Source organism: Ixodes scapularis, unplaced genomic scaffold (assembly GCF_016920785.2).
Source record: "Ixodes scapularis isolate PalLabHiFi unplaced genomic scaffold, ASM1692078v2 PGA_scaffold13__105_contigs__length_92229423, whole genome shotgun sequence".
Taxonomy (NCBI): Eukaryota; Metazoa; Arthropoda; class Arachnida; order Ixodida; family Ixodidae; genus Ixodes; species Ixodes scapularis.
In genome coordinates, this window is record NW_024609839.1 from 81168445 (window position 1) to 81193915 (window position 25471).

The window sequence follows — 25471 nt, forward strand, 5'->3', positions numbered from 1 at the left end:
GTACAAAATGGAGGCTTTAAATTTTTTTATCGTTTCCGTCCCTAAGCTTTTCGTGTGCGCTGAAACAGTCGAATGTAAGACTACAGCTAATTGACGATCGTGACTCCTGTTTCATGATGGAACAGGGTATTCGCAGAGGGATATCCAATGCGCGACCCGCCATGCTGTCACAAATGTTCCGGGAACGGATACGTTTAACCCGCAGCCTGGAACCGTCTCAGACTTTGTACTTGGACGTAAACGGCCTGTATGCGACGGCAATGAGAGAATCCCTGCCAGTGGCGGACTTCGAGTGAATGACGGAAGACGAGATTGCCTGCCTGAACATTGATGAGGTCCCAGATGACGCTCCGAAGGGATACATTCTGGAGTTAGACCTCAGCTATCCTCACGACTTACCCAATACTCATTCTGACTTTTCCTTGGCCCCGGTGAAACAAAGCGTTCCCTTAAGAGGAATCCACTGAGAGGTTGCTGCTGACATTTCACGACAAAACGAAATACGTTTTGCACCGCCGGAATTTTAAACTGTGCACCCAGTTAGGACCAGAGGTCACCGAGATTCACCGAGTCCTCAAATTCTCGCAGCGAGCGTTCTTGAAGGAGTTTATTGATTTTAACCACCCGCTGAAAAAGCAAGCAACCAACTCCTTCCAGAAGAATCGTTCCAAACTGTTCACAAACAGCATATATGGCAAAACGATCGAAAATGCACACAAACATGCACACATTAAACTGTGCATGCGTTAAAAAGGACGACATACTGGAAATGCTTCAGAAGCCGAACCTGACGCAGTTTCGAGCACTTAGCTGGCAGGTGATAATTTTAGAAGTTTGCTCCGAGCGTGATCAAACACAAGCAACCACTCTAGGCAGCTGGGTCCTCAATTCTTGAAATATCAAAAATAGTAATGCACGACTTCTTTTATATTCAAGTTTGTCGTGCGATCCCCTCAATGAGGGGATTACACGGATTCCTTCCTCCCAAACCTTCACGGATCAGATGTTGACGACAAACTGCTCCAACTCCGAGACGCATGGTTGGACACATCTGGTTATCCAGAGAGTCACGAACTCTTTTCAACTGAAAACAAAATGAAGCTCGGCGTGTTAAAATATGAATATCCGTCTACCCACTTACCGGCTTTTTGTGGCTTAAAACCAAAGCTATACAGCTTCAAGACAAGCAGCAACACATGTTGCGTAAGAGTTAAGGGAGTAAAGAAATGTGAGTCTCGTAACTTTACACAAAGTGAGGCAGCACTTGATGGCTCGAAAACTTAACGAGAACAGAAGCACCTTGGTAAAAAAGAATGCTCCGAATCCGTTTGACAACAAGCGATACATTTGCAGCGGCGGGATTACGACGTTTTCTTTTGGCCATAAGAGCATTTTCGAAAGCGAGCGATCTCTTTCCTCATCGCACACCCTGACCTTGTAAATAATTTTAGAGCGTAGCGCGTTGCTCGCAAGATGTCATTCCCCATTTTTTTTTTGCCGCCGGTGTGTCTTGAAACTTCTTGAAGAGTGAGAGTGAGTGAGGGCCCTCACGAGTGAGGTTTGCCGAGGTATGGGGACAGTTATTGCTTTCGCATTAAAACTATGTAATTCCTAACACCCTAAAGAAAAGGGTGGCTTTCGTGACTGCATGCATTGTGTCGGACGCTGTCGGTGGTTGGCGCGGTGGCCACCGAAGTAAAACGAGGGAAGAGTTGTGTTGGTTCTGTCCAACAGCAACGGAAAAACGACAGCAACGGCAGAGTTGCAGGGAAAGAGAAACCTTGATGCATAATGGACTAACGTCGAATAATAGGTGCGCCTTGCATTGCTTTTCAAGTTGTGTAGGGTGAGCGGTCGTCTCGCGGTGACTCCTGCCGTTAGTCTCGTATCAGTGTGTTGCCTGGTTCTCTCTGAACGTAACTTATACGCTACTGTAACTGTAGAAGGGTGTGTACTTGGGCTAGTTGGTGATTCATTGCACACTCCCGGAACAAAAGGGGTCTAGTCTTGCACCCCTTGTCCCATATAAGACACCCCAAAACTTCAGTTCGACGCACAGCGCACGGACGTCGGAGTGACGGTTCCAAGTTTTACGAGGGACTTGATAACGGTTCGGTATAAGTTATAGCTGATCAAAAACAGGTAATGTACGTATCTAAGACTACAGAAGACACACACAAAATAAACACTGAGGTTTTGCAGCAGGGCCAAGGAAACCCCGATTATTTTGTTCTGTGGTCAGTAACACGTACATTAGCTATTTTCATACGTTGCACCACTTGGCTATCAAGCCGCTCGTGAAAGTTCGTCGGTTCGACATCAATCCACTGTACGTCGAACTGAAGTCTTGGGGTGTGTTATATGGGACGAGAAGTGTAAGACTATACCCTTATTTCCTGAAAGTGTATAGAATAAAAGTGAAGAAAAAAAAGAAAAAAAAAGAACATGGGGCTCGATGCTGCTCTCAGCTTCTCAAAACTTCAGTAGACAACGTTGAAGGGTGGAACAGGGTGATCTACAAGTAGACGGGTGTGTCAGATGAAACACGCGACAATGAATGTAAAGTGCAGCGAAGGCGTGGCATAGAAGATTACGTGGTAGGGTATACATAGGCCATTTAAGTCGCTGTAAACCCAGGGAGCATGCTCTTTTAGTAAGGCCGTCGCCATCGGGTAATCTGGCGGTGCACTGCAACCCATGTGACTGAGTCCTAAAATTTGACGACACAATCATCCTGGCTCGAAACAAGAAACACCGCACTGTTGTCGAAACAAGCGGCAACAGTGCGATAAGGCTACGTGTGTCAGTGCCCCCACGATAAGCTTGTTTGGCTCCGAGGTGGCGCACTTGAAATCGTTTGAACGGTAAACATTGGAGTGATAGGATGTAGATAGAAGACGCGCTTTCCCAAGGTCACCTGTCTTTTTAAACATCACGGTGTATAGACCTTTTCCGTGTACTCTCGTCCCCAGCCACCTAATAGGCATATCCGGTATGGGCGACGAAAAAATACTACAGCGTTTCAACCTTTGACTAGTAAAAAAAATAAGTGGGAGGCTAAACAAGAATGTGTGACGGTTGCGCTTATACCCTTAGTGTCTTCTACTTGCGTGGCGACGGCAAAACAATGTTTTCGCCCACACTGGAAGTGACGGCAATTCAAGATGGCGGCGTCCTTGAAGAAAGGGTCTATACACCTTTCCCGTGTTTACAAAATCACGGTCCAGCGCGCGATCTTCACAGCCCAGCACGTGGCTGTTCGTCGCTTCGGAAAGCGAGCAAAGCACGAGCCGCACAAACACTCACACGCTCTTTTTTGGAAAGGTCTATATGTGTATTTCTTTTTCGATTATTTAACTTTATTTGCAAGGAGCGCTTTGTGCTGTTCGTCGTTGTTTAAATAACTTGTCTGCCGTCTTTTTAGCGCTTTTATTCTATGCTACGCAACTGCCACATCTGACGAGAGTGCCGATCTTAATTCATTGTATAGGGAACTAGAGTCACTAAATAAAGCATATTTAGTGACTCTAGAGGCCACAGCTGTTTGCGTGACTTTCTGTGCGCGTGCTCACGTCTAGCGTTCACAGTTATTTTGCAACGTGCCCTGCAATGCAAAAGGTACTCAAATGCCACAGCATCGTATTAAACAGAAAGGTCTCTCGAAAAGTTTTCTTTGGTTCCTGGGAGGTGATTCAAGAAATGATCGCCAGGAGCGTGAATCGCCGGGTGTGCGGAGGACAGGGAGAATTATTGTTTCTCTATCTCGTCGCGTGATTCAATAATGCAGCTACGCATACTTGTCACCTTAATAGGGACTTTTCGTAGATCACACGCGAGAGCATGCAAGAGTTTTGCGTTGCTTGGGGGAGCCGTCAATTTGACGTTCTACGATATGCCCCTAATGAAACAGCTACGATGGTTTCCCATGTCTGTCGACAAAACAAACCCGAATACGCAGTTATCGTTTTTAAAACAAGTTTAAATTTGAGAACCAAGCTTACTTTGCTTACCCGCCAATTGTGTTCCCCAATGCTTACAAGAGAAAGCAAGTAAGCGGCAAAAGACTTGAGGAAACATTAGGCAGATAATCGTAGCCCCTATTGCGTACTGACTAGAACACATAATTGAAAAAAAAAAAATTAACGGCTGTATTCTTTCTTTTTTTAATTATTAAAATGATGTAGTTAGTCAGTTAGTTCACAACAGCTATATTTTCCAAGGGCTGTCAAAATTAGACACAGTAACATTCCTAGGTCGACCAATTAGAGCGTGTTGGCAGTGTTAGATGTATAAAATTAAAGCAACATAAAGGGGAACAGGACAGGACACATCACGTAGGTGAATTACTGAAAATGTTTGACTGAAATTTACAAATGGGTTTTCATTTTTTTCGCACAGAGAAGAACGTAATATTGTTGATCCTTTTCTGGCGCAAGGTATTCAGATATATAAAGTATACTCCGCCTAAACAAAGAAGAAAACAAAAAAGCGCGCAAAAAGTTTGCAGTCACTCGCAAATATGTTCGCAATTATCATTACGGCGTCATATAGGAAAGGTAAAAAAGGACATCAATACAGGCACAAATGTGAGCCCATTGGCGATCACTCTTTACTCATACAAGTATTAGCGGTTTACTGACGCACGTACGTGAATTGCGATTTTATCGCTTTGGCGGCAGCGTACACGTGCGCAAAAATAACAAGGTATCGCGGCGTGTAGTAAAAGTGTTTTATTTTGTTTTTTAACCCGCTCAAAACGCTTGGGAACAGAACAGGTGAGCTGCGGCCGTATTCGCTTCCCGCTTCGTTTTTTCTATACAGCTTGACCTAATGTTGCGGTCCGGCAGTGCATGCCTCGTCATCGACTTCATTCGCGCGAATTAAGACAGCCGCGGCATGCTTTGTGGGAACCTAAACTCGACAAACACAAAGTTGGAGCCGCAAGTTCGCGGAGCTTGCCAATTAATAGAGCGTCGGCGAAAAAAGCGCAAAGTCACCCTCGTGATAGGCGCTCCGTCAACTTCGGCCCCAACTTTGTGTTTGACGAGTTTAGGGGCCCAGGGCCTCTAAATTCGCCAAACACAAAGTTGGGTCTGAAGTTGACGGAGCGCACCGATTGGTCTATCGCGACAATAACTTCGCGTTTTTTTTTTTTTTTTTTTTTTTTTTTTTTTTTGCCAGCGTCTAACGAACTTTTGGCTTTAACTTTGCGTCTGACGAGTTTATGGCCCCAGCAGCCGGAAACTCCGACTTTCTAAGAGCACTTGCCCGAGCCACCGTGCCCGAGCTCAAGCAGCGTGTGCGACAGCGCAGCTGTGCGCGAGAAGATCATTTGAATGATATAGCATCCTCAACTTTCTCCGAATAGCTCTGACTTTCAACAGCGAGTGAAACCATAAAGCAAAACACCATGTATCTTGAGGCGGATGTCACAGGCGACGCTGTCTTGCATTTGCGGGACCCAGTTCGCTGTCGACAAATGTTCTTATGCCAGGATTAGTCTCCTCCCCACTGGACACCTGGCACACAAGCAACCTTTCTTTGCACAAATTCACTTCCCTAAAAAAAAAAAAAAAAAAAAAAAAAAAAAATATATATATATATATATATATATATATATATATATATTCACCGTTTTTTAACGAACAGGGAAAGCCACAATAGTATATTCGCTACGCGACCGCGGTCTTTGCAATGGACTCGTACTGCTATAGTCTATAGAGAGCGGGTTTGCACCAAAGTGCGGCGCCACTAGTACTGCTCCGGCGCGCCCTCTGGGCAGCCGAACAGGAGCCTCTAGCACGCGCTTCTTGCCTTCCGTCGTGCTTTGGCTGAGCGTACACACTCGAAGCTCACGAGACACCGAAGTTCTACCGAAGGTAGGATTAAGCTCGCGCCGGGAGGACGGCCTCCCTGCCTTTCGTGCAGCTATGATGAACCCACGTAACAGCTTAATCTGGCTGCGAATTTTTTTGTATCTTGCTTTTGTGTGATTGCTAATCTCAGGAACATTTTTTTTTTCTGTGGCCCTGCAGTCAAATGTATTTGGTACTGCAGTTACCTATAGAGGTCGCCACTATCGAGCAGATATGGTGGTCTAAAACAGGTCGTGTCGTGCAATGTGCCAGCTTAACGCACAGCGCTCGGGTTTCAGTAAGCATTGGGCTCAAAATGATTTGCCCCGATTTTGATACGTACTGGCGTAAGCGTGCTTCCAGAGGTTTGACCTTCTTGGGGGAAGCGATAGAAGGAATGCCTGCAGTCCTTCTACGGTGCCGATCAACGTTGGTGAACACACAATAACTGGTTCACGCGGTTGTGTAAGCTGCGTTCCAGAAACTTTGGGAACACGCTGATAACCGTGGCCACTGTTCCATCGCGCCGACCGCCGACAACAAGCATAATAGCGGAAGCGAACAGAGACGAGCAGAATTCGCGAAAAGACCCGTTCCGTCCAGTTCACTGTCTTCCTGCTATGTGCCACCTGTTTTGCTGGAGTCGCGAATACTCGGAGCACCTTGAGCGCCGGTTGAATCCGCCGTGCAAGCGCGCTCCTGGCGAATTCCAATGATAGATTTGGAGCGGGTACGGGGCGATGTTTGTCTTGGTATCTTTACGCTCGCGCGAACGCGAGCTAGCATTCGCTGCTCTAAACGCGCGACCATGGCGTGTTTTTGGATCGCTCCAACCAGCGCAATTCGCCATATGGAAACGTCACGGGCAGCAGCTGCCTCCCCCCCCCCCCCCCCCCCCCCCAACACACACACACAAATGTGATCCTTTGTAGGTTACCAACGCCAAATACTCATTCTGAGCAGTATTTTTAGTTACGAAAGAAACAAAATCGGTGGCAAAAACTTAAACTAAAACCGGAAAAAAAAAAAAAAAGAAGGAGTGGGTTACCACGCAACAATAACTGGGTATCTTAAAACAATAAATAAACGAAACAGAAGATATCGCGAGAAGCGAGAGCGGAGTCAGCGTCCGAGTAATAAAAGCACACGCCACGCCACGTGACATGAGGCGAGCGCGGAAGGGGGCGTGTGCCGCGCGCGACGCAGCTCGCCGCGGTTCCTTCCGACGCCGCGGTTTCTCCGCCCTTCCCCTCGGTTCCCGTGTCGTGGAACCGCGTTTCACGTCGGCCACTATCGGACCGTCTCTGGCGCGGAACGACAGCACTTGTGACGGCGGTGGCTCGATGCAAACGGGCGTTGTTTAGCGGAACCGTTTTCTCGGAGGCCGTTGGACCAGCTGCCGCGCGATTCGAGGCTGTTTGTAGCAGCAGTCGACGACGAGGGAAGCAACGGCAAGCTGCGAGTGAAGCACGTGGCCCAGCTGCTTGTTGAAGACGCCGGAGTTGGAGGGATTCCGCGCGGACGCGAGGCGGGTCAGAAGAAACAATGCGATCGCTTATTGATTTTTCGAGTGAGTACTGCATTTTTTTTTTTCTTTACGGAATACTGCGAGCCAGTATTATGGCCAGAAGCGGGAGTATATCTAATGTTTATACGAAACTGAAATACCGGAGGTTATACGATGCAACCCGCTGTATACTACGAGAGGTTATACGGCGCAACACAACAGTATCGAGTTTGCGACTCTGCTAACCCAATATGGATTTTTTTAATTTTTTTTTAAGGCTATTTAGATTAGTACTTCGAAAGCCGTAAGAGCTACACTAATCCGGTTTGTTGAGGTAAGTTATACAGACAGGAGGACATTGCATATGGGGATAATTGTCATCAACTAATGGCGGTTGTATATTTATACGGACCGAAGTTAGTCCGCCTCAATGGGCGCCTGATGTCTCAGCTGCATATGATAAGTTCAGCTGGTCCAGTATACAACCGCTGGCCCGGTGTCTGAACGCGCACCAGGCAGTAGTCCTACAAGACCGCACGCCGGTACGATCCTCCTCCAGGGTCACTAAACTCGTGGAGCACAAATATTCTTTGCGTTATGACGTAGCAGGGGGGGGCGAAAGAACACCCGCGAAGTTTTTATTTCTCAAAAACCTGCAGATCCGTTTACTTTGGTGTCCTTCAATGAAGGGGCGAAAAATCCCTACCACTCCCTAGGCGCCGAACAAGAGCAATACGAGAGAGAGAGCGCGGAGAAGACCGTGGTTCATACGTGTGACGTCACAAGAAAAATTATCAGCTGCGACCAACAGGTTCGAGGGTTTGTAGAAAGCACGGTGCAGGCTGGGCGTATTTGCATTCTGAAATCAACACCTCCGAAGTTGACAGTCTGATATCGTTCTTATTTCCGCCGATAACGCAGAATGTACCGAAAAACGTCCCTGCCGTTCCTTTCCTTTCTCTCTGCCTTTTGGATTAACACTGATATGGACGGACAGACACCCACCCACAATTGTTTTACGGGTCTGCGTGCGTGCGTGCGTGCGTGCGCGTGTGTGTCTCGTACTCGTTTTTATTTTCCTTCCCCAACGTTCTTTTCTCGCCAACCCCCGTCGCCCCCTCATCTCTCAAACACTACCGACGTCACTGCCCACGCCGCCTCTCGGTTTCCCCGGTAACGTTGTTGACAGTGGCGGAAGATGAGCTCTAGTGCCGCGTACACCGCGCATGGCTCCACAATATCACATAGTTCAATCTTCGCCTCGATTCCAAAGCGAAGATTTTGGCCTCAAATAACTCCTTCCCAAAAGTTGTGCAACGTCACTTCGTCGTCACCGATGACTTCCACAAACGACGATCCTGCGGCGAGAAAGTTCAGAGTATTCACAGCCCGTCTCTATACAGCATGAACTTCAACGCGGCGCAGGGATGTAGGGACACGCGGACGCGACGTCATCAGTGCAGCCGTTCAATCGATTCGCAAAACAAAAACAAAAACAAACAAAAAAAAAAAACATGGCCAATCTTTTTTGGAAAAGTTTGAACATTCGTCGAACTAGTCGAACCTCCAGGTTTTACGTTGAACTTCAAAGTCGACGGAAGTTTGCGGCACGCCTAGTTCTATACTAGTTCTATACTAAACAATGAATGAATCGGTGAGGGAAGGTTATAGGCTCTTTGCACACGCGCCGGGTTACATCATCCGCCGTTTGCTGAACTTCTTACTGAGATACCACGCCTCTGAAACGAGCGTTGACGAGCCTGCACAAAGGCCAATGCTGGGGAGAAGGACGCATTCGATTTAGGATAGCAACAACCTGGCTTCCTATGGTAATGAGGAAGTGAAGTAAACGCAAAAAAAAAAAAAAAACTAAATGTCGGTTATGGCGGCACCATAACCAACCTTTAGTTTACACTAAAGGCCATGCACACTTGACGACTAATACCCCTGTTACACGGGCACACTTAACCGCGGTTAACTCAACTTAACTGCTGTTTCGCGGCACTACAGATACCGCACTGTACTCTCTGACAGCTATATCAGAAGAAGTGAAGAGCGCGAGCGCACTGCTTCGATAGATGCTCAAGATGCTCGAGCGCACGTTCGCCCATAGCTTTGACTCCATAGCCGCAGAATGTTGTCCGCAAGTATTGTGCGCTATATGTGGCTTAGCGTAACTGCAGTTAAATGTGCCCGTGTAACAAGGGTATAAAAGCGTCTATGCTCTTTCACGCTCCATCAACTCAGAGGAATGCACGCGCACGCCGGCTCTGCGAACAACTCCGCAGCTTTTTTCTCTCTCTGTTTTCGTTTCCACGCTCGCGTCGATCTTCTCACACATACGCGTAAATGTCACCGCCGAGGGGAAAGATTTCAGTTCTCTTTGTGGGAATAGAGTCGAACGAAAGTCGAAAGAAAATACGCTTTCAGTTCGGGAAACGAATAGCCCTTTTTGTTCCGCGCTATTGGCTTCGCCTACGGGGCAACTGGCGGTTTTCATCGCGCGTTTACGAACCTACATTCGAGGCTTCGCCTTTATGTCTGCCAGGTGCTATGAAAATCTGACTCGCTAGAGAAAGCTATAGCGAGCGAACCTGTTGCGACAGCTTTCTATGCGCCGAGAGAGTGATGGAGAGGAGGAGAGGAGAGGGGACGTCAGGACGCCGAGATCTGATTGGTTGGATTAGGGGGTAGAGCTAAAGCTATAGCTGCCTTTGTCTCCATTCCACTCGTCGAACGCGTAAATGTCCGTTCACACTCTTGCAACCAAGGCCCGCTAAGAGGTCGCAAGAGGCTTAAAAACTGGACTGGTCTCTCTCGGTCGTACTCGGTTGCAAGCGTGTGAATGGGTCTTTAGAACGCAGAACGCCGGCGGTTGGCTTTCGCATTCCAACGCGTTCGACGAGTGCAGTGAAGGCAAAGGCTCCTCTAACTTTAGGTCTATAGACCTAAAGCTATAGGTCTATGGGCCGGAATTCCAACCAGTGCTCAGCGTTCTGTCCTCCCCGCGCTCTTTTTTCCTCCTTTCCCTCGGTTTCTCGGCGCCTTTTAGCCGCTAGGTGCCGTTGATTTCGCAGAAGTCGCCAGTCTAGCGATGCCAGCGATCAGGGCTGCAGTCGCTGCGTATATTTATATATAAGCGTAAGCCTTGGTAACCGATGCGGAATGCTTGTTTGCATTATAGGCGCAAATAAACGATTGCAATAATTCATCCAATAACCTTTTTTACCACATTAAGGAGCATATGCGATGACACAAAGCCGACTTCTTGTTGAAGTTGCGTAATCTTCCTTCAATTCCCACCGCTACCTTTGGATCTGGACGAGCATCGTATACCGGCGTGCGATCGTCTATCACTCCTGCGTGATATACATTGAAAACCCCAGGTTAGCAGACGCGTACTGCACCGGCTCCATTTCTCATCTACAACGGTGAGGCTGAGTACCTTCGCTATACCTAAACCACCGTGGCCTAAACGCGCACATATAATTGCTATCTGTTTGCTTAGATTGCGTGAAGTTAGTCAATTCCAATCGGCTGGCGCCCCGACTGGTGTCCCACGCGTGTAAGCACGTGCAGCGTGCGCGTGAACAATACAGCGTTGACAAGCTTGGAAATGCACGCGTGCTTTCCCGCTCGAGCAGACAGAGGGCGGCGGCAGTTGCCGCGCCTGCAATAGACCGATCTCACCAGCTAGTTTGACTACGCCGCCGCTGCCGCAATGCATTGAGGGAACTTCAGAGTCTTTCTGCACGTGCCACAACCTCGCTGGAGATCCGCGCGTGAGGAGCACGAGACATCACGAACTCTCTCGTGCACTCCCGTCTGCCTCCTGTGAACTAAAGTTATGACGGCGTCACGCATGCGCTAAACGCTTGGTGAGATCGGTCTATTGTCTGTAGATGAGAAAGTTACCCAGTCCACTGCCGCAGCCTGCGGCCTTTAACGCGCACCACGCAGCAGTGATAGACGATTGCACGCCGGTACGATGCGCGTTCAGATCGATACGGGCAGGGGCGCGGATTGATCCCAGTATCCTTAAAGCCCCTCTATCCTGGGAAAAGTGGCGCCATTCATTGTTGTGGAAATGCTCGAGACACTTGTCGCGGGCCACTTCTGGGACGAACATGGCGTCTGAAATCCAGCTCAGTGCCGCCATGATCTTCCCAGGGCTGCACGTTGCACGTGCCTCGTGCATCGACGCACCCTGAGTTCTGCAGCGCGAGCTTTTGCTCCAAGTGGTCCGAGCTGCGCTGTCGCGTGCTTTTTGTGGAAGCTTGTCTTTGATGGCATATTGTTTGTTGGGCTGTGGTCAATAGAAATATTGGCCAGTTCTGGATGGTCAACACGTCGTAGTAAACTCACAGGAATAGCAATACACGGACACTATTTCCTCTTGTTAAGGGGGCGTTCTTGGGTCTGCACCACTTCCTCCAAAATAGTTGACCCACGAAAATAGTAAGTAGCGTGGGGATTCCGGACGTTACAAATATTTTTCTTTCTAAACGCGTTGTGCATTCTATTTTGGAAAAAAAAAGAAAAAAAAAAAGACCGTCGTGTGGCAGCGCTCCGTCATGTCTGCTCCAAGGCGCGCAGAAAGAGGGGCATTCACGATCTTCGATTAGATTTTTAAAAGGCAAGTCGGCCGCCCATGAGTGTGATGTCGGGTATTCTTAGGGCGCTTAGAGACCGTAGATTGAGTTATCATCATGAATAGACGGTCTGAAAATTCTCGTGAGTGGCCTCACTCGGTCACAGATCCCGCCTGAACGTACGCGCGACACAGTGACTTTCCCAAAACAGCTTAGTGGTCAGAATCGGCCAAGGTTTCTTTTCCGGTCCTTGGGATGCCGAGAAAACGAGTGGGAACAAGTTCCCCTGGTTCGACAAGGCGGAACAGACAGCGACTTGGGAACTGTGATCCGAGCAGCGAGTTCGAAGGCCCTGCGACTTGAAAACAAGCGAGGAGGTTGTCTCCGGCGGCAGCGGAGGGCATGTTCCTCTCAAAAGGCTATCGCTTACGGCCGCGACCTGAGGGGCCCCCTCCTGACAGCTGAACATAAGCAGACCCATCTCCCGTCGTCTTGCGCGGAGCCCAGAAGAGGCTTGATGGCGGTAATGCGACCCTCGTGGTCCGACCGATTAGGCGGGCTGATTCTTCCGCCATCGTCGAGCGTTGGCCGCCGTCTGCCGTGGAGCTATCTCGAGTGCCGCCCTCGTCGGCACCGATATCTGGATTAACTAATTCGGAGTTTTAACCTGTATAGTTAGCGGCTCTCGTTTGCGCGGGGTTTTAGTGCGGTTAGGGCGGAACAACACTCCGGCTGAACGCGGTAGTTTCCGGGAATTCGCTCCTCGACTTCAGCTACCTCCTGGGTACTAACTCATGGACAGTGGCTCCTGGTCACTGACTTCCGGTCACTGACTTCCGGTCACTGACTTCGGGACACTGAATCTCTGACACTCGGTTTTGGACACTCGGTTTTGCACGCTCGGTATTGGACACTCGGTTTTCGGACACTCGGTTTTCGGACACTCGGTTTTCGGACACTCGGTTTTCGGACACTCGGTTTTCGGACACTCGGTTTTCGGACACTCGGTTTTCGGACACTCGGTTTTCGACGCTCGGTGTTCGACGCTCGGTGTTCGACACTCGGTGTTCGACACTCGGTGTTCGACACTCGGTTTTCGACGCTCAAGTTTAGACTCAAGTTTAGACTCAAGTTTAGACTCAAGTTTAGACTCAAGTTTAGACTCAAGTTTAGACTCAAGTTTAGACTCAAGTTTAGACTCAAGTTTAGACTCAAGTTTAGACTCAAGTTTAGACTCAAGTTTAGACTCAAGTTTAGACTCAAGTTTAGACTCAAGTTTAGACACTGACGTTTTGCATACTGGTGTTTGCACACTCACGTTTGGACAGCGACTTTTGAACAGTAAATGCAGGACGCCGACATGTCTGAATATCAACCTCTTGACGTTGGTGCGCGCGGACGCAAGATAGGTGTTTTACCGCTTGCACTAGGCCATCGGATTCTGAACAGCTCGACAGTATTTCAACTGTTCGGTCTCATACCCGCCACTCCCTCAAGGGCACGCGATTCGATCTGCCGTCAGTGTTGGCTGACCCTTAACCTGCGGGCAGTGAGTGGGGCGGGCGTTTGATGGAGGTTTGCCTCTGGAATGATTTGCATAAAAATGGGGCCGGTGATGGGTATCTTCAGAGACAATGGACGGAGCCTCTGCCACGGTAAACAATTGAAAGGCGCCGCGGCATAGTAACCTCGATACTCGCTTCTCGGAACTTTACTGTAACCATTATCTGACATTACTGATTACAGGTGCGAGAAAGTTATTTATTTATTCGAAACACTGCAGGCCTGAAAAGCTGCACAAGAAAGCACAATTTGCAAAAACATTGCGGAAAAAAAACACGAAAAACCTTATTTTATGCATAGGTACGCAATAATGATAATAATAATAACTTTTTTTAATCAGCATTGCAAATATAACCACTTGAATGTCGGGTCTGGCCAAAGCAGTAGAGGCTTGTGGGACCAGATCCAGTATTTGGTGTGGCAGACCGGATATTCGCACGGACTCGCATCACGTGCACATAGGAAAAAAAGAAAACACACACACACATTTTAAATGTTTCATCAGAGTACAGGCGAAAAGTCAGAGTTGGTGTTTTAGTCGTGTTTGTATGTAGCTTGAAAATGAGTCATGAAAAAACAAAGCACTTACTGGCACACACTTTCGCGCACGAAATCACACAAAAATGAAAAACGAAAGCAAAAACAAAAAAAAAAAAACAAAAAAAAAAACGATATATCGCGTTGAAGACACGAACGTATGTTGCTGAGTCAGGCAAATTCACTCAAGGTGTGTTCACACACAAAAAACAAAAACATAGGATCAAATAACAGATTTTACACAATAAATCCACCAGTCACTGTGTGTGTCAAAAAAAAAATTGCGTCAGTACAAAAAAAAAAAAAAGATTGACACGAGGGAATATGCGATTTGTAAGAACAAAGAATACAGCATCATAAAAACGGAAAACACTCGGCAGGATAAGGTAAATGGTGCACAAATGTAATTTAATAGTGAATAAAACAATACTATATCATCAATTACAATAGCGTCATAAAAGTGACAAAATTCAGAAGTGTACCGTCACAGCCTTCGGCGTTTCAATATCTTGTTTGTGATAACAATGCACGTTTAGTTAGGCTTTTCAAGGTTAGCCTTTTAAAAGCTTTGCCCTCCAAATATAATCTTGAAGTCTTTTTTTTAAATTTCGTCATCGATAGCAGTCACGTGACCATGTGTCAACGAACTCGCTATTTATCGCAATTATTTTCATATCGAACTGGGTGTGTTTCGTAATATGAAACACATAACTTCCCATATTGATAAACATACAAAACGTCAATGCTCGATTAAAACATGCGACAATTCGCCCTCGCAATTTTAGCAGTGACAAATGACACACACACACACACAAAAAAAAAAGACATAATTGCAACAGTATCGCCGTATGCGCCGGCTTCACGCGGGAAAAAAAAAGTGCAACTGTAATTTTCGATAAAAAAAAAATTACCCGGGTGTTGACAGCGTTCGCAACCGCTGAAATAAAACAGGTTTTTTCCCAGTAAATAACACCAACAGATGCAAAGAAACAGCCAGTTGTGAGAACTAGCCATATGCCGGAAGTACGTTAACGTGCACACATGAACTAAAGACGGAAGAGAGTGATTAGTTTTATTTGTTTTTTCATATAGAACAGGAGCAGCTGTGAGAGATCACGCGTGGCTTGGTTTAATCCCGCTAGTGCTTCTGATTCGTGCTGCTTCAAATCTAGGGTTGCCTCCATATTATCCGTGTCTGCTACTACTTCAGCTCCTTCATATAATTCACTGGCATCGTACAGGCAAGACCGTCGCGGTAAGGTTATAGGCCATAGACCTTTCAGCTATAAATGAAAAACACCGAAAAACGTTCTTCTGTAACAAAAATGCAAAATTAGTTTAAACTTAAACGCGCCGATAAACAACTACGAGGAAACTCTGGAGAGGAGATCGCCTCCTCTCCAGCGTTCGCTTTGCTAAAGTAGAGACAGGTGGGAGGAGCTTCCACTTTACTCTTAACCTGTCCCCGAGAATAATGCGAAAAATATGAAAAATCTGTAAAAACCGAAAAACGCCGATTTGTGAATTTTTGCTACGGCTAGGCCTATTTTTATCGAAACCTCCCCTCCTCTGACTATACTTCGTTTCATCTTCCGTCCGAGCGCAGCCAAAGCTACGTGTGGCCGGAGCCAATCAGACGCCGGCAATAGGTCACGCGATCTCGCCTGCACCTTTGTATCACTCCGCTGCGCCGCTGGTCGTCCGCGCCGCCCGCGTTCGCCGAGTATTTCGTCTGCTACGGGTGGTATCGTCTGCTACAGGTTTAAAAAAATGCCCTTTCACGTTCTACAATTTAGTCACAGGGGACGTCAGTACGTAGCCTGGCCTTTGCCGTCTGTTTCCGAGCTTACCACCTGTTCGGCATAGTTTCGAGATGAAATTACTGGTTGCAAGGTGTCCGATGACCCGGCCGTTGGTGTTTCCTTGTATTGTCTAGATATACCAGGGCTCGAGGCGCAGTCCTTTTCACTTCACCAGCTTCTCGGCGTTCAATAAGATCGGCAGGTAAAGGGGTGCCCTGATTTCGCCGCGTATCAGTGAATTGTACTGGCCCGGACGCTTTTCTTGTTTACAACGCATTCGCGGTACGACGCGGCCGGAGTCTCCTGCCGAATTTGAAAGTAGACATTCATCACGACCTCTCGCGCCTGACGCCCAAACGTGCCCTTGCGAAGGACGCTTTGAAGCAACTGGGTGAGGAAAGCAGCGAAGCACATCATTCGGCCATTACGGGAACGAAATCACACAGAAAAACTGAGCGCTGCAGCCCTGTTGCCAGCGGATGTATGTGCTTTCACCAAACCACATGCCTTTACATATATTAATAAAACCATAAGCTTCAGATATTTAATTACTTTAGTTGCAAATAATTATCAGCAGTAGATATCTGGAATATTGTGCACTGTTTATGCACAAAACAGTTATTAAAAAAAAAAAAGCTTTTGCGGACTACTTTGTGGTGCGTAGGAATGCTCTTCTCGAAGTTGCGAACCGTCCCTCAGCCTTTGGCTGCGCTCGGACGGAAGCTGAAACGAAGTATATCATTCTTCGTTTCCGAGCGTAGCTTTTAGGCACCCGTTTCCGCGTTGAGCGGCGTCGCCGTCGGCATAACCACGCGCGTAGTATTATGGGACGTCACAGTCCTACGCACCAATTTAGTTTCCCCGCTAAATTTAGTGGGGAATTGAATCGGTGTTGAGGTCACGTGGGAAGAGGGTGGGGTATGGAGGAGGAGGGGGAGGAGGGTGCAAAACCAGTATGTAAGGAGAGGGATCTATATTTGTACATTTGTTTCTCTCAAATTGCTTAGCACGGTATAACGCAAAATCAAAACTCAAAAGCTAGCTGCGCTCTAATTTCGCATTACAGAGCAAAAGTCTTCCATCTTTCTTTCTTTCTTTTTTTCATGGGATGTTTTTGTTGATAAACACATTTTTTAGCACCCGTTCAAAATAGATAACTAAAATACACCAATATTTGAAGGAGGATAAAAACACCTGAAGACATCCGCCGATTTCTCTTATAATAAACAAACACCGAAGTGCTACGCCTCATAACTACCAGTAGAATTGCGCGCTTTTGGTGAATTAGGATAAACCCCGAAAATGAGCCCCTGAGCCAGTTTCATCAAAATCAGAGAAAACTGAAAAAAAGCGAAGTAAAGTTGTTTTTGAATAAGAAAACCTTGAGTTTTAGGGGGGGAAAGTCTGTTTTTATAGATTTCTATTGTCTTTACCAGAAGCACGGCCTTTTGAAATGGTTGCTTCTTTCTCCGGAGATCAAAACCCTTTTTGTCGTTTTCTATTATGTGTAGTGCATGCAACGATCTCTTCAAGTGTTCAGATCGGGCACACGCTCTCTGCGAATTGGTTGAGTTCATGTCCGCGTTTCCTGTTTTCGTCGACAAAAACACCTATAAACGCCGACTTTTTATCCGACACCGAAAATTGACACCGATATACACTGAATACGCGAGTAAAAATTTAACATAAAAACCACTCCCATTTGAAAAAAAAAACAAAAAACCTGAAGACAGGGACGTTGAGTTGTGAGATCCCGTGCCTTTACTAGATCCACTCGAAAATATATATCTTGTGTGACAAAAATCGCACAATAGATGTCCGACGAAACGATCACCGGTATACATGACGGCGACTCCGACGAACGACACACAATGCCCTTCAATCGAGAGGCGCGATTGCTGTTGCTTACTGGATCGGCCATATATCTTTGGACCGGGTCCAGTCTTTTCGTTTGGTTTCGTCAGTCGTCGTACTTCGTCCTTTAATCAGCGTTGTTGGCCGGAGGCCGCGCGATATCCTCCGGAACACAGAAACAATTTCCGAGGTTGCTGCTACTAACGCCGAACGATACGCGTTGCCATAAGTCGGTTTCAGGTTTCAAATACGCACAATCAGACACACTCTAGGTTGCGGTTACGGCGTCGATTCGCTCCATGAACTAGCCGCAAAAAGGCGGTAGCTGACGTCGTAAACCCACCGAGGTTCCAACTCCGACTGGGCTCGACTTCTCTTAACTTTCAACTCGAAGTTTGACCAAAGTTTGACCAAAGTTTGACCAAAGTTTGACCAAAGTTTGACCAAAGTTTGACCAAAGTTTGACTAAAGTTTGACTAAAGTTTGACCAAAGTTTGACCAAAGTTTGACCAAAGTTTGACCAAAGTTTGACCAAAGTTTGACCAAAGTTTGACCAAAGTTTGACCAAAGTTTGACCAAAGTTTGACCAAAGTTTGACCAAAGTTTGACCAAAGTTTGACCAAAGTTTGACCAAAGTTTGACCAAAGTTTGACCAAAGTTTGACCAAAGTTTGACCAACGTTTGACCAACGTTTGACCAACGTTTGACCAACGTTTGACCAACGTTTGACCAACGTTTGACCAACGTTTGACCAAAGTTTGACCAAAGTTTGACCAAAGTTTGACCAAAGTTTGACCAAAGTTTGACCAAAGCTTGACCAAAGCTTGACCAAAGCTTGACCAAAGCTTGACCAAAGTTTGACCAAAGTTTGACCAAAGTTTGACCAATGTCTGACCAAAGTTTGTCCAAAGTTTGTCCAAAGTTTGTCCAAAGTTTGTCCAAAGTTTGTCCAAAGCTTGTCCAAAGTTTGACCAAAGTTTGACCAAAGTTTGACCAAAGTTTGACCAAAGTTTGACCAAAGTTTGACCAAAGTTTGACCAAAGTTTGACCAAAGTTTGACCAAAGTTTGACCAAAGTTTGACCAAAGTTTGACCAACGATTGACCAACGATTGACCAACGATTGACCAACGATTGACCAACGATTGACCAACGATTGACCAACGATTGACCAACGATTGACCAAAGATTTACCAACGTTTGACCAACGTTTGACCAAGGATTGACCAAGGATTGACCAAGGATTGACCAAGGATTGACCAAGGATTGACCAAAGTTTGACCAAAGTTTGACCAAAGTTTGACAGGAGGTTCGACAAGTTTGACAAAAGTTCGACGAAAGTTTAAGAAAATTAGTTCGGCTATTATGCGCATGTGCGGAAATCGAGAACGAGCTGACGCCACCTGGATGAGGAGGGGCAGAATATTTGTTGGGTGTTATCGTTTTATTGCTTCGCATAATTAAACTAGCTTAAACAATAAAAGCAAGTTAGTGTTTGAGTTTTGTAAATATTGGTAATCATTTCATAAAATATCACATAAACCACTTTATTCTTTATTTCCCCCCACAAAACCAAAAACAAAAACAAAGTGGAATTTTTTTGTGTGTGCTGTAGTCGGGCAACACTGTACGGAAGTCGAACTTCGTCGAATTTTGCTAAAAGGTCAAAGGTTTCGACCTTGAGGTTCGCAACCGAATCTCGGGTTCGACGGCAGTTTGCGACATCCCCTGTAGCTGTGACGTGTTATGTGACGTAAGCGCGACGTACGCTTTTTCACTGGCGAACTACTTGCACACCGCGGAGAACATTCGCTGGCGGTAATGAGGGCGTGGGACCTGACGGTAACAAGTGTTCGCGCATTTGAATAGGAGAGCTAACATTTTCCTGTGTTGTGGCAGTTGGGATTGTAGCTACAATCTTTGTGCACAATGGTGGAAGCAAAGGAAGTGTGAAAGGTCTGCAGCTGCTGCTATGATTTCACGAAGGCGTAGTGGACACCAAATGCTCTCCTCACAATAGGAGTTTCAGAGCGGAGGGCAACAAGAGACAATGGTCATTCATTGTTTTCTTATTTATACTCTTATTTATTTATTTAGTTTAGCAATTTTATAGCTAATTTATTTATAGGTATTTAATTAGTCGTGTATTTATTTAGATGGGTATTTATATACTTCTGAATTTATTTAGATGGGTATTTACATACTTCTGTATTTTTATTTATATAGTTATGTATTTACTTATGTATGCATCTATGTACTTATTATTCACTTATTTATAGAGTGATCTATCTATTTGTTAACCTTATTTATACCTCTTCCCAATTATTTACGAAATGCTCACTTTTAAAAGACAAATTCATAACCGTAAAAAGAAACAGTAAAAAGTCATGATTCGAATTCTATTTTTGTTAAACACAACCCCCTCCCCCTTTAAAAAAAATCCTGCAAACGTTATTTGAATAAATTTGCGCATCCCTGAACATTATTCTTACACAGATTTCCAATCTTCTCTACATGATCAACCCGATTAATAAGGACGGCCGCGATCCAAACGATTGAATATCTTGATCTTCTTAACAGAAAAGCGTAATTAGAAATATTTCTAGCTTTTGGTTCTCATTTCACCATACCTCAAACATTAAGGATTTTAGTCTCTCCGTCATACTACAACACTCGCTCAACCCTAAATGCACATTTAGCTAATGGACGTTTCCATGGTCGGCGGCGCATCCCTTCGCAATCCTCCGCGCGTGGCATGACCCAAGAGCACGGGCTGATTCGCCGATTGCAAAGGTACCCATGTTAAAGGTACCTTTATGATCACTGTGTGAGTCCGAGGACTTTTAGCAATCCGCTACCGCCGTGACCGTGGAGCGCGCGCTCCAAAGCAAGCTTCGAAGGCTTCGGTATACATAGTGCAATACGCGGAACACGGTAACGGTTTGCTAAAAGTCCCCAATGATCTGAGAATACGCAATTTCCCTTTCGCAAGTTTGACTATAGAAATGAATGTCAGCAAAAATTTTACCGACCAAATTCTTAAACAATCAGTTCTTTTCTTTTTTTGCAGTGCTTTATATTGTTGCGGATGCATGCCGTGCTGCAAAACTCAAACGTCTCTTTGAAATATCTGCGACTATGTGATTATTCATGCAAAAGGTACCCTGACTAGTGCAGCCAACTTACTTGCTTTCGAAGCCTTCCAGGAATTGGAAGTTACCTTCCTACACCGAGAGATGGGAGAATGAAGCAAAGGGAGAGAGGAAGCGACGAGGAACTGTGAGAAATTACGATATGTACTGTATGACTTTCTCACTCCCTTGGGAAATGTTTAGTTCTGTGCAGATTACTACGTGTTAATGCTCGCTTTTGAAACGCGTTTACCTGTGATAACTTTCAATGGTTAAAAAAGCAGACCGAGCTCCTTCGATGAAAGTCGTCGACCATGCTCGTGCTCTCGTTAAAGTTCCGCTAACATTTTTTTTTTCTTTGTTGTTAGGTTAAAAAAAAACTACCCTTGCTTTTTCCGCGTAAGTACCTTACGCGGAAAAAGGCAAGGGTAGTTTTTTTTCTTCTTTAACTTATACTTTCGTTCAAAATTTGTAGTTCCAAGGATTCAGTGTCCCGCACATGTGTGTGTTTCAGTTGCATCGATGCAAAACATGATATGAAGCACAACTTGCGCAAACGCTAGCGTTTTTTCTCCAACGCGAATTGAAAAATAAGCGAACCTCGGAGGATGTTTGTTTCCACCAAAATTACACCCTTGGTTTGATCGATCAAGCGTTACAATTGGCCCGAATCCCGAGGTGCTTTGTGTACACCGCTTGATATATGCCAACAGTGCTTTGACTGCGGCACTTACCTTTTTATTGTAGTCTAATGACTTCGTTAATTTATCTCCACATTCTTAACATTGGTGTCTTATTAAATTGTCACTTCTAAAGCCATCCCGAGCTGACACAAGAAACATTCCTCACTTTGAATTGGAATTCGAAAGGTGCTTGCAGAGAAGGATAACATGAGGTTACGACATTTCAAAAATTGAACCTGAATTACAGGTAAATGTATCGATTAATAAAATCACCCAGGTGTGTTACTTACAGGTATGTTCAACCAGTAGTCTTCCCACAATGTGAAAGACCCGTTCGCCGAGACCGTTTGTGCGGCGAAGTTTTCTTTTCTCCCAAGCATCCGTGGCGTCAGGTCAAGTGACCTTTTCTCGCTAAATTTAGAGGGGAAACTAAATTTGTGTACAGATCACGTGACGTCACTTTCCTCGCTAAATTTAGCGGGGAAATGCACGGGAGTAGGTGGCTCCGTTAAAATGCCCTCCGAACTTTGAGAAGAGCTGTCCTTGCCCCTGTGCCGAAAGCGCTGTTTGTTCCCTTATCAGTGACCTCGTGCCGCTTGAAAACACTCGGTAGCCGACAGATAACCGATACCCGGTGCAGGTCAGCGTCAAAGTGCACGCTGCCGCGTGGGGCGGCTCTGATACGCGGTTCCTTGGGACAGCGATCCTGGACATTCTCACGCGGATCAAGGGTCACTTTGATCACGCGAGGCTGCAAAAGTCCATTCACTAAATCCCCCAAGTGTCCCGTCCGCAATGGGGGAATTATGGGAACGTTTCAATTTTCCTTCAGTTCCCTAGCGATCGGTAATTTCGACCAATTCAATGCTTCGACGGTTTTGAGGTGTAATCCGGAGTCGTCCCGGATAAGCGCCGTGTAGATTGCAGAGAGCTGTTATATCAATTTTAATATTTCTCGTCAATGTCAGCGTTTTGCACAGTGTGCATGCAATCCGCCCTTCAACGTGGCTGAGCTGCAGAAATCTCGAACAATATTATCATTCTCGTGATTGTTGTTTTAGCAGGAATTGCTTAAAAAAACCTAGAATTCACAACTGAAGAAGATATAGCTCGGAGTCGGCCGGGTTAACCCTGGTTCAAGCCAACACCTCCTAGACAATAAAACCTACACCTCTTTCTCAAGCATCGCCGCCAGCGCGCCTTGCAGCGTCTGCCAACGAGCGCGACGCAAGCGCGTTGCGACGCCGAGACGGATCCACCTCCGATGACGTAATGCGCAGGCCTTAAGCAATATTGGTCAAGCCGGCGTCCCTGGCGCGCTGGCGTCGTCAGGGACGCGCGCCGGCGCGGTGCCGCGTTGGTGTCAGACACCAACGTGCCGGCGGCCCGCCGCTCCGTCACGTAATCTCCCCGGAGTTCAGCGTGCTTGCCACTTGAAGTGGGTCGAGGACCTTCATAACCGATGACGTAGATGCGCAAGGCCTTGTCTCCTACGCGCTATTGGTCGAAGATCAGCGCTAACGACGTTATGTTCTTTTTTTTTTTTTTTTTCGGGAGTTTATTTGTTAGGGCCTAACGAACGATATGTACGCCTGCACGCGATCGTACCCGTGGCCCAGGGATGGACTGGGAGTCAACACGAGAATCCGTCCCGGCCCCCTTCTCAACGGACAGAAAGATGGAACGGAGATAGGGGGAGGACGTTGTTGTTCTACCTTGTATGTCGGCAAACTATGAGCTCACTGCGGGCGCCTGCACCGTCCACTCCTGCTTTGGCCCTGGCCTTATTTGCCCCAGTATTAATACGTTAACGAGTTGCCATTACCTCGTAATTTAAACGCGCGCATTGCTCTCCGCGACGGTGGCGGAAAGCCGTGACCCTAATAGAGTAAGGGGCGAGCACGTATCGGGGCTTCAAACAAAACAATCAAAACTAACTTCGGCAGACGCGGCCATAACTCCTGCGCGATGTTTTCGCTGCCTTACACAACACGCTTTACCGATGATTCTGGAAATGTTATAAACCACCATTACTCATACAGACGAGTTGGTAGATTTGATTTCGCAAATATACTGCGAAACCTTTAGTCTCTGTTTACGCGCGTGTCAGACGGTGTTCCGGGGCTAGATGTACTTGATAGATGGCAACCTGTGCTTCTCTCGTATATTATAAGCGGTTTTGCAACGCAATTTGTTCATACTCGAACGCAAATGTGTAAGCCAGTACGGGCAGGCCTTCTATATATGTTGATACTCTGTGTTGTATGACCAGAATACCCACACTGCGCATGCGTCATACATGAGACGCGGCGTTTCTCCGTAGACACGATGACAGAATCTGCGGATAACGCCTCAAGCATTTTACACGCACGTTTGCTTCGTATACACTGATGTGTATGCTTGGAACATATGTTTGCAGGCTGTCTTTTGTACGTGATGTATTAGGCCGCGGTGCACTGCTAATACAGCGTACAAAAGGCAGCCTGCACACGCGAGGATAGCGGACGATTATACTACATGAATTGCCCCAGAAAAGAAACTTGTGATGACTGCACACGCGCACACAGAGACACACACACACACTCCCACTCCCACACACAAAAGAAATGTGCGCCTTTAAAGGGGCCATGAAACGATTTTGGGTTGGGATGAATGATTTTAAATTGGGACATTACTAATCGCATATCGTTTAGTTGGCCTAAAGAAAGAGGCTAGAAAGTCAAAAGCCAGCTTTTTGGTACGAACATTTGAAAATATAGCGGACTATTTTGTACCTTCTTGCCTTCGAAAGCTCTCCGCCTCTTCACTATGATACATCCGCGGTTCCAAAAGCGCGTCACAGGCGCCAAACTGACGTCAGCAGAGCCCAGCTCACGCATTGGACACGAGAACTGCGTCACTCGGAAGTATGCGCTCGTCAACAATCAATCCGTCGACGAATATTTGGATTCGCGTTCGTGGCCAATGAGTGCCCTGACGGAACTTATTGTCCCTGGGGAACGACAAGTTCTATGGTGTGCACAAAAAGCACGGTGGAAGCTAGGAGTCATCGCACCGGTGCCGAAGGAATGTCACGGCCACGTGATTTCACAATTCGCATTTGAGTTGAGGATTAAAGCTAAGGAGGAAGTAGGAAAATCGTTTCATGACCCCTTTAAGGCTTAAATTTGGTGTTTCGAAAATTCACACCTGTGGCTCTACCTTTTCAGCGTCCATATTTCGAGTTACACATCCTTTTTAATCGAAAAATAAGGTGCTGTTTCTTGGAACGACCTTCCTTCTTGATGGGTGTTAGAAGGGTGTGGAAAAGAGTGTTGGGGTTGATGTGCGGGGACAGCTTTAGCGGAGGTAGCGACTATACTTAGTCATTGTCGCTAGTAATAGACGGCCAGTACCCTATTTTTAGGTTGTTCGCCAGCAAACTAACGGTGTTGGTGTAACACCCTTGGGGTGTTAGCCCTGGGACAAGCTGGTTTACACCCTTAAGGGTGTAAAACTTTTTCATGTGCCGAAAAGCCCGGTTCGATGCCATGGGGCGCACTTGAGAATACTGGCGTTCACTTGTGGCATTGTCACAGAAAGGAAAATATTTGCGACTGATACGGTTAAAGCCAAGGGAACGCGGTGTACGTTTACAGCGCTCTATCTTGTTTCGTATCTGCGTGAACTGGATCTCCGGTGTCGCGGAAGGTCCACTGTCGTCTCGCCCGCGGTCGGTCGCTGTGTGCACCGAGCGCCACGGCTTCGTGTTGCAAAACTCGTGACATTCTGGCGTGTTTGCGACCGCGCTATACACACACCGTTTGCGGCTGCGAGTGCGAACTGACAAGCGAAAAAATATCCAATTACTGAGTACGCAAAACATAAAGTAAATTCAAAAGCGTTATTTTTGTTTGCTTATTTTGTTTTTACATACTCGCACTAGTCACATTTTATGGAAGCTCGTGTT

The 25471-nt window shown here is 46.5% G+C and overlaps 1 protein-coding gene across 1 annotated transcript in view; it reads left to right on the forward strand.

Moving 5' to 3' along the window:
• Positions 1–7015: 7015 nt before the first annotated feature.
• LOC120837719 (scavenger receptor class B member 1) overlaps positions 7016–25471 on the forward strand; it is a 70526-nt gene continuing 52070 nt past the window's right edge. Inside the window, exon 1 of the mRNA XM_040207269.3 lies at positions 7016–7425. The gene's annotated coding sequence lies outside the window, so the exon portion shown is untranslated. The remainder of the gene's footprint in view (positions 7426–25471) is intronic.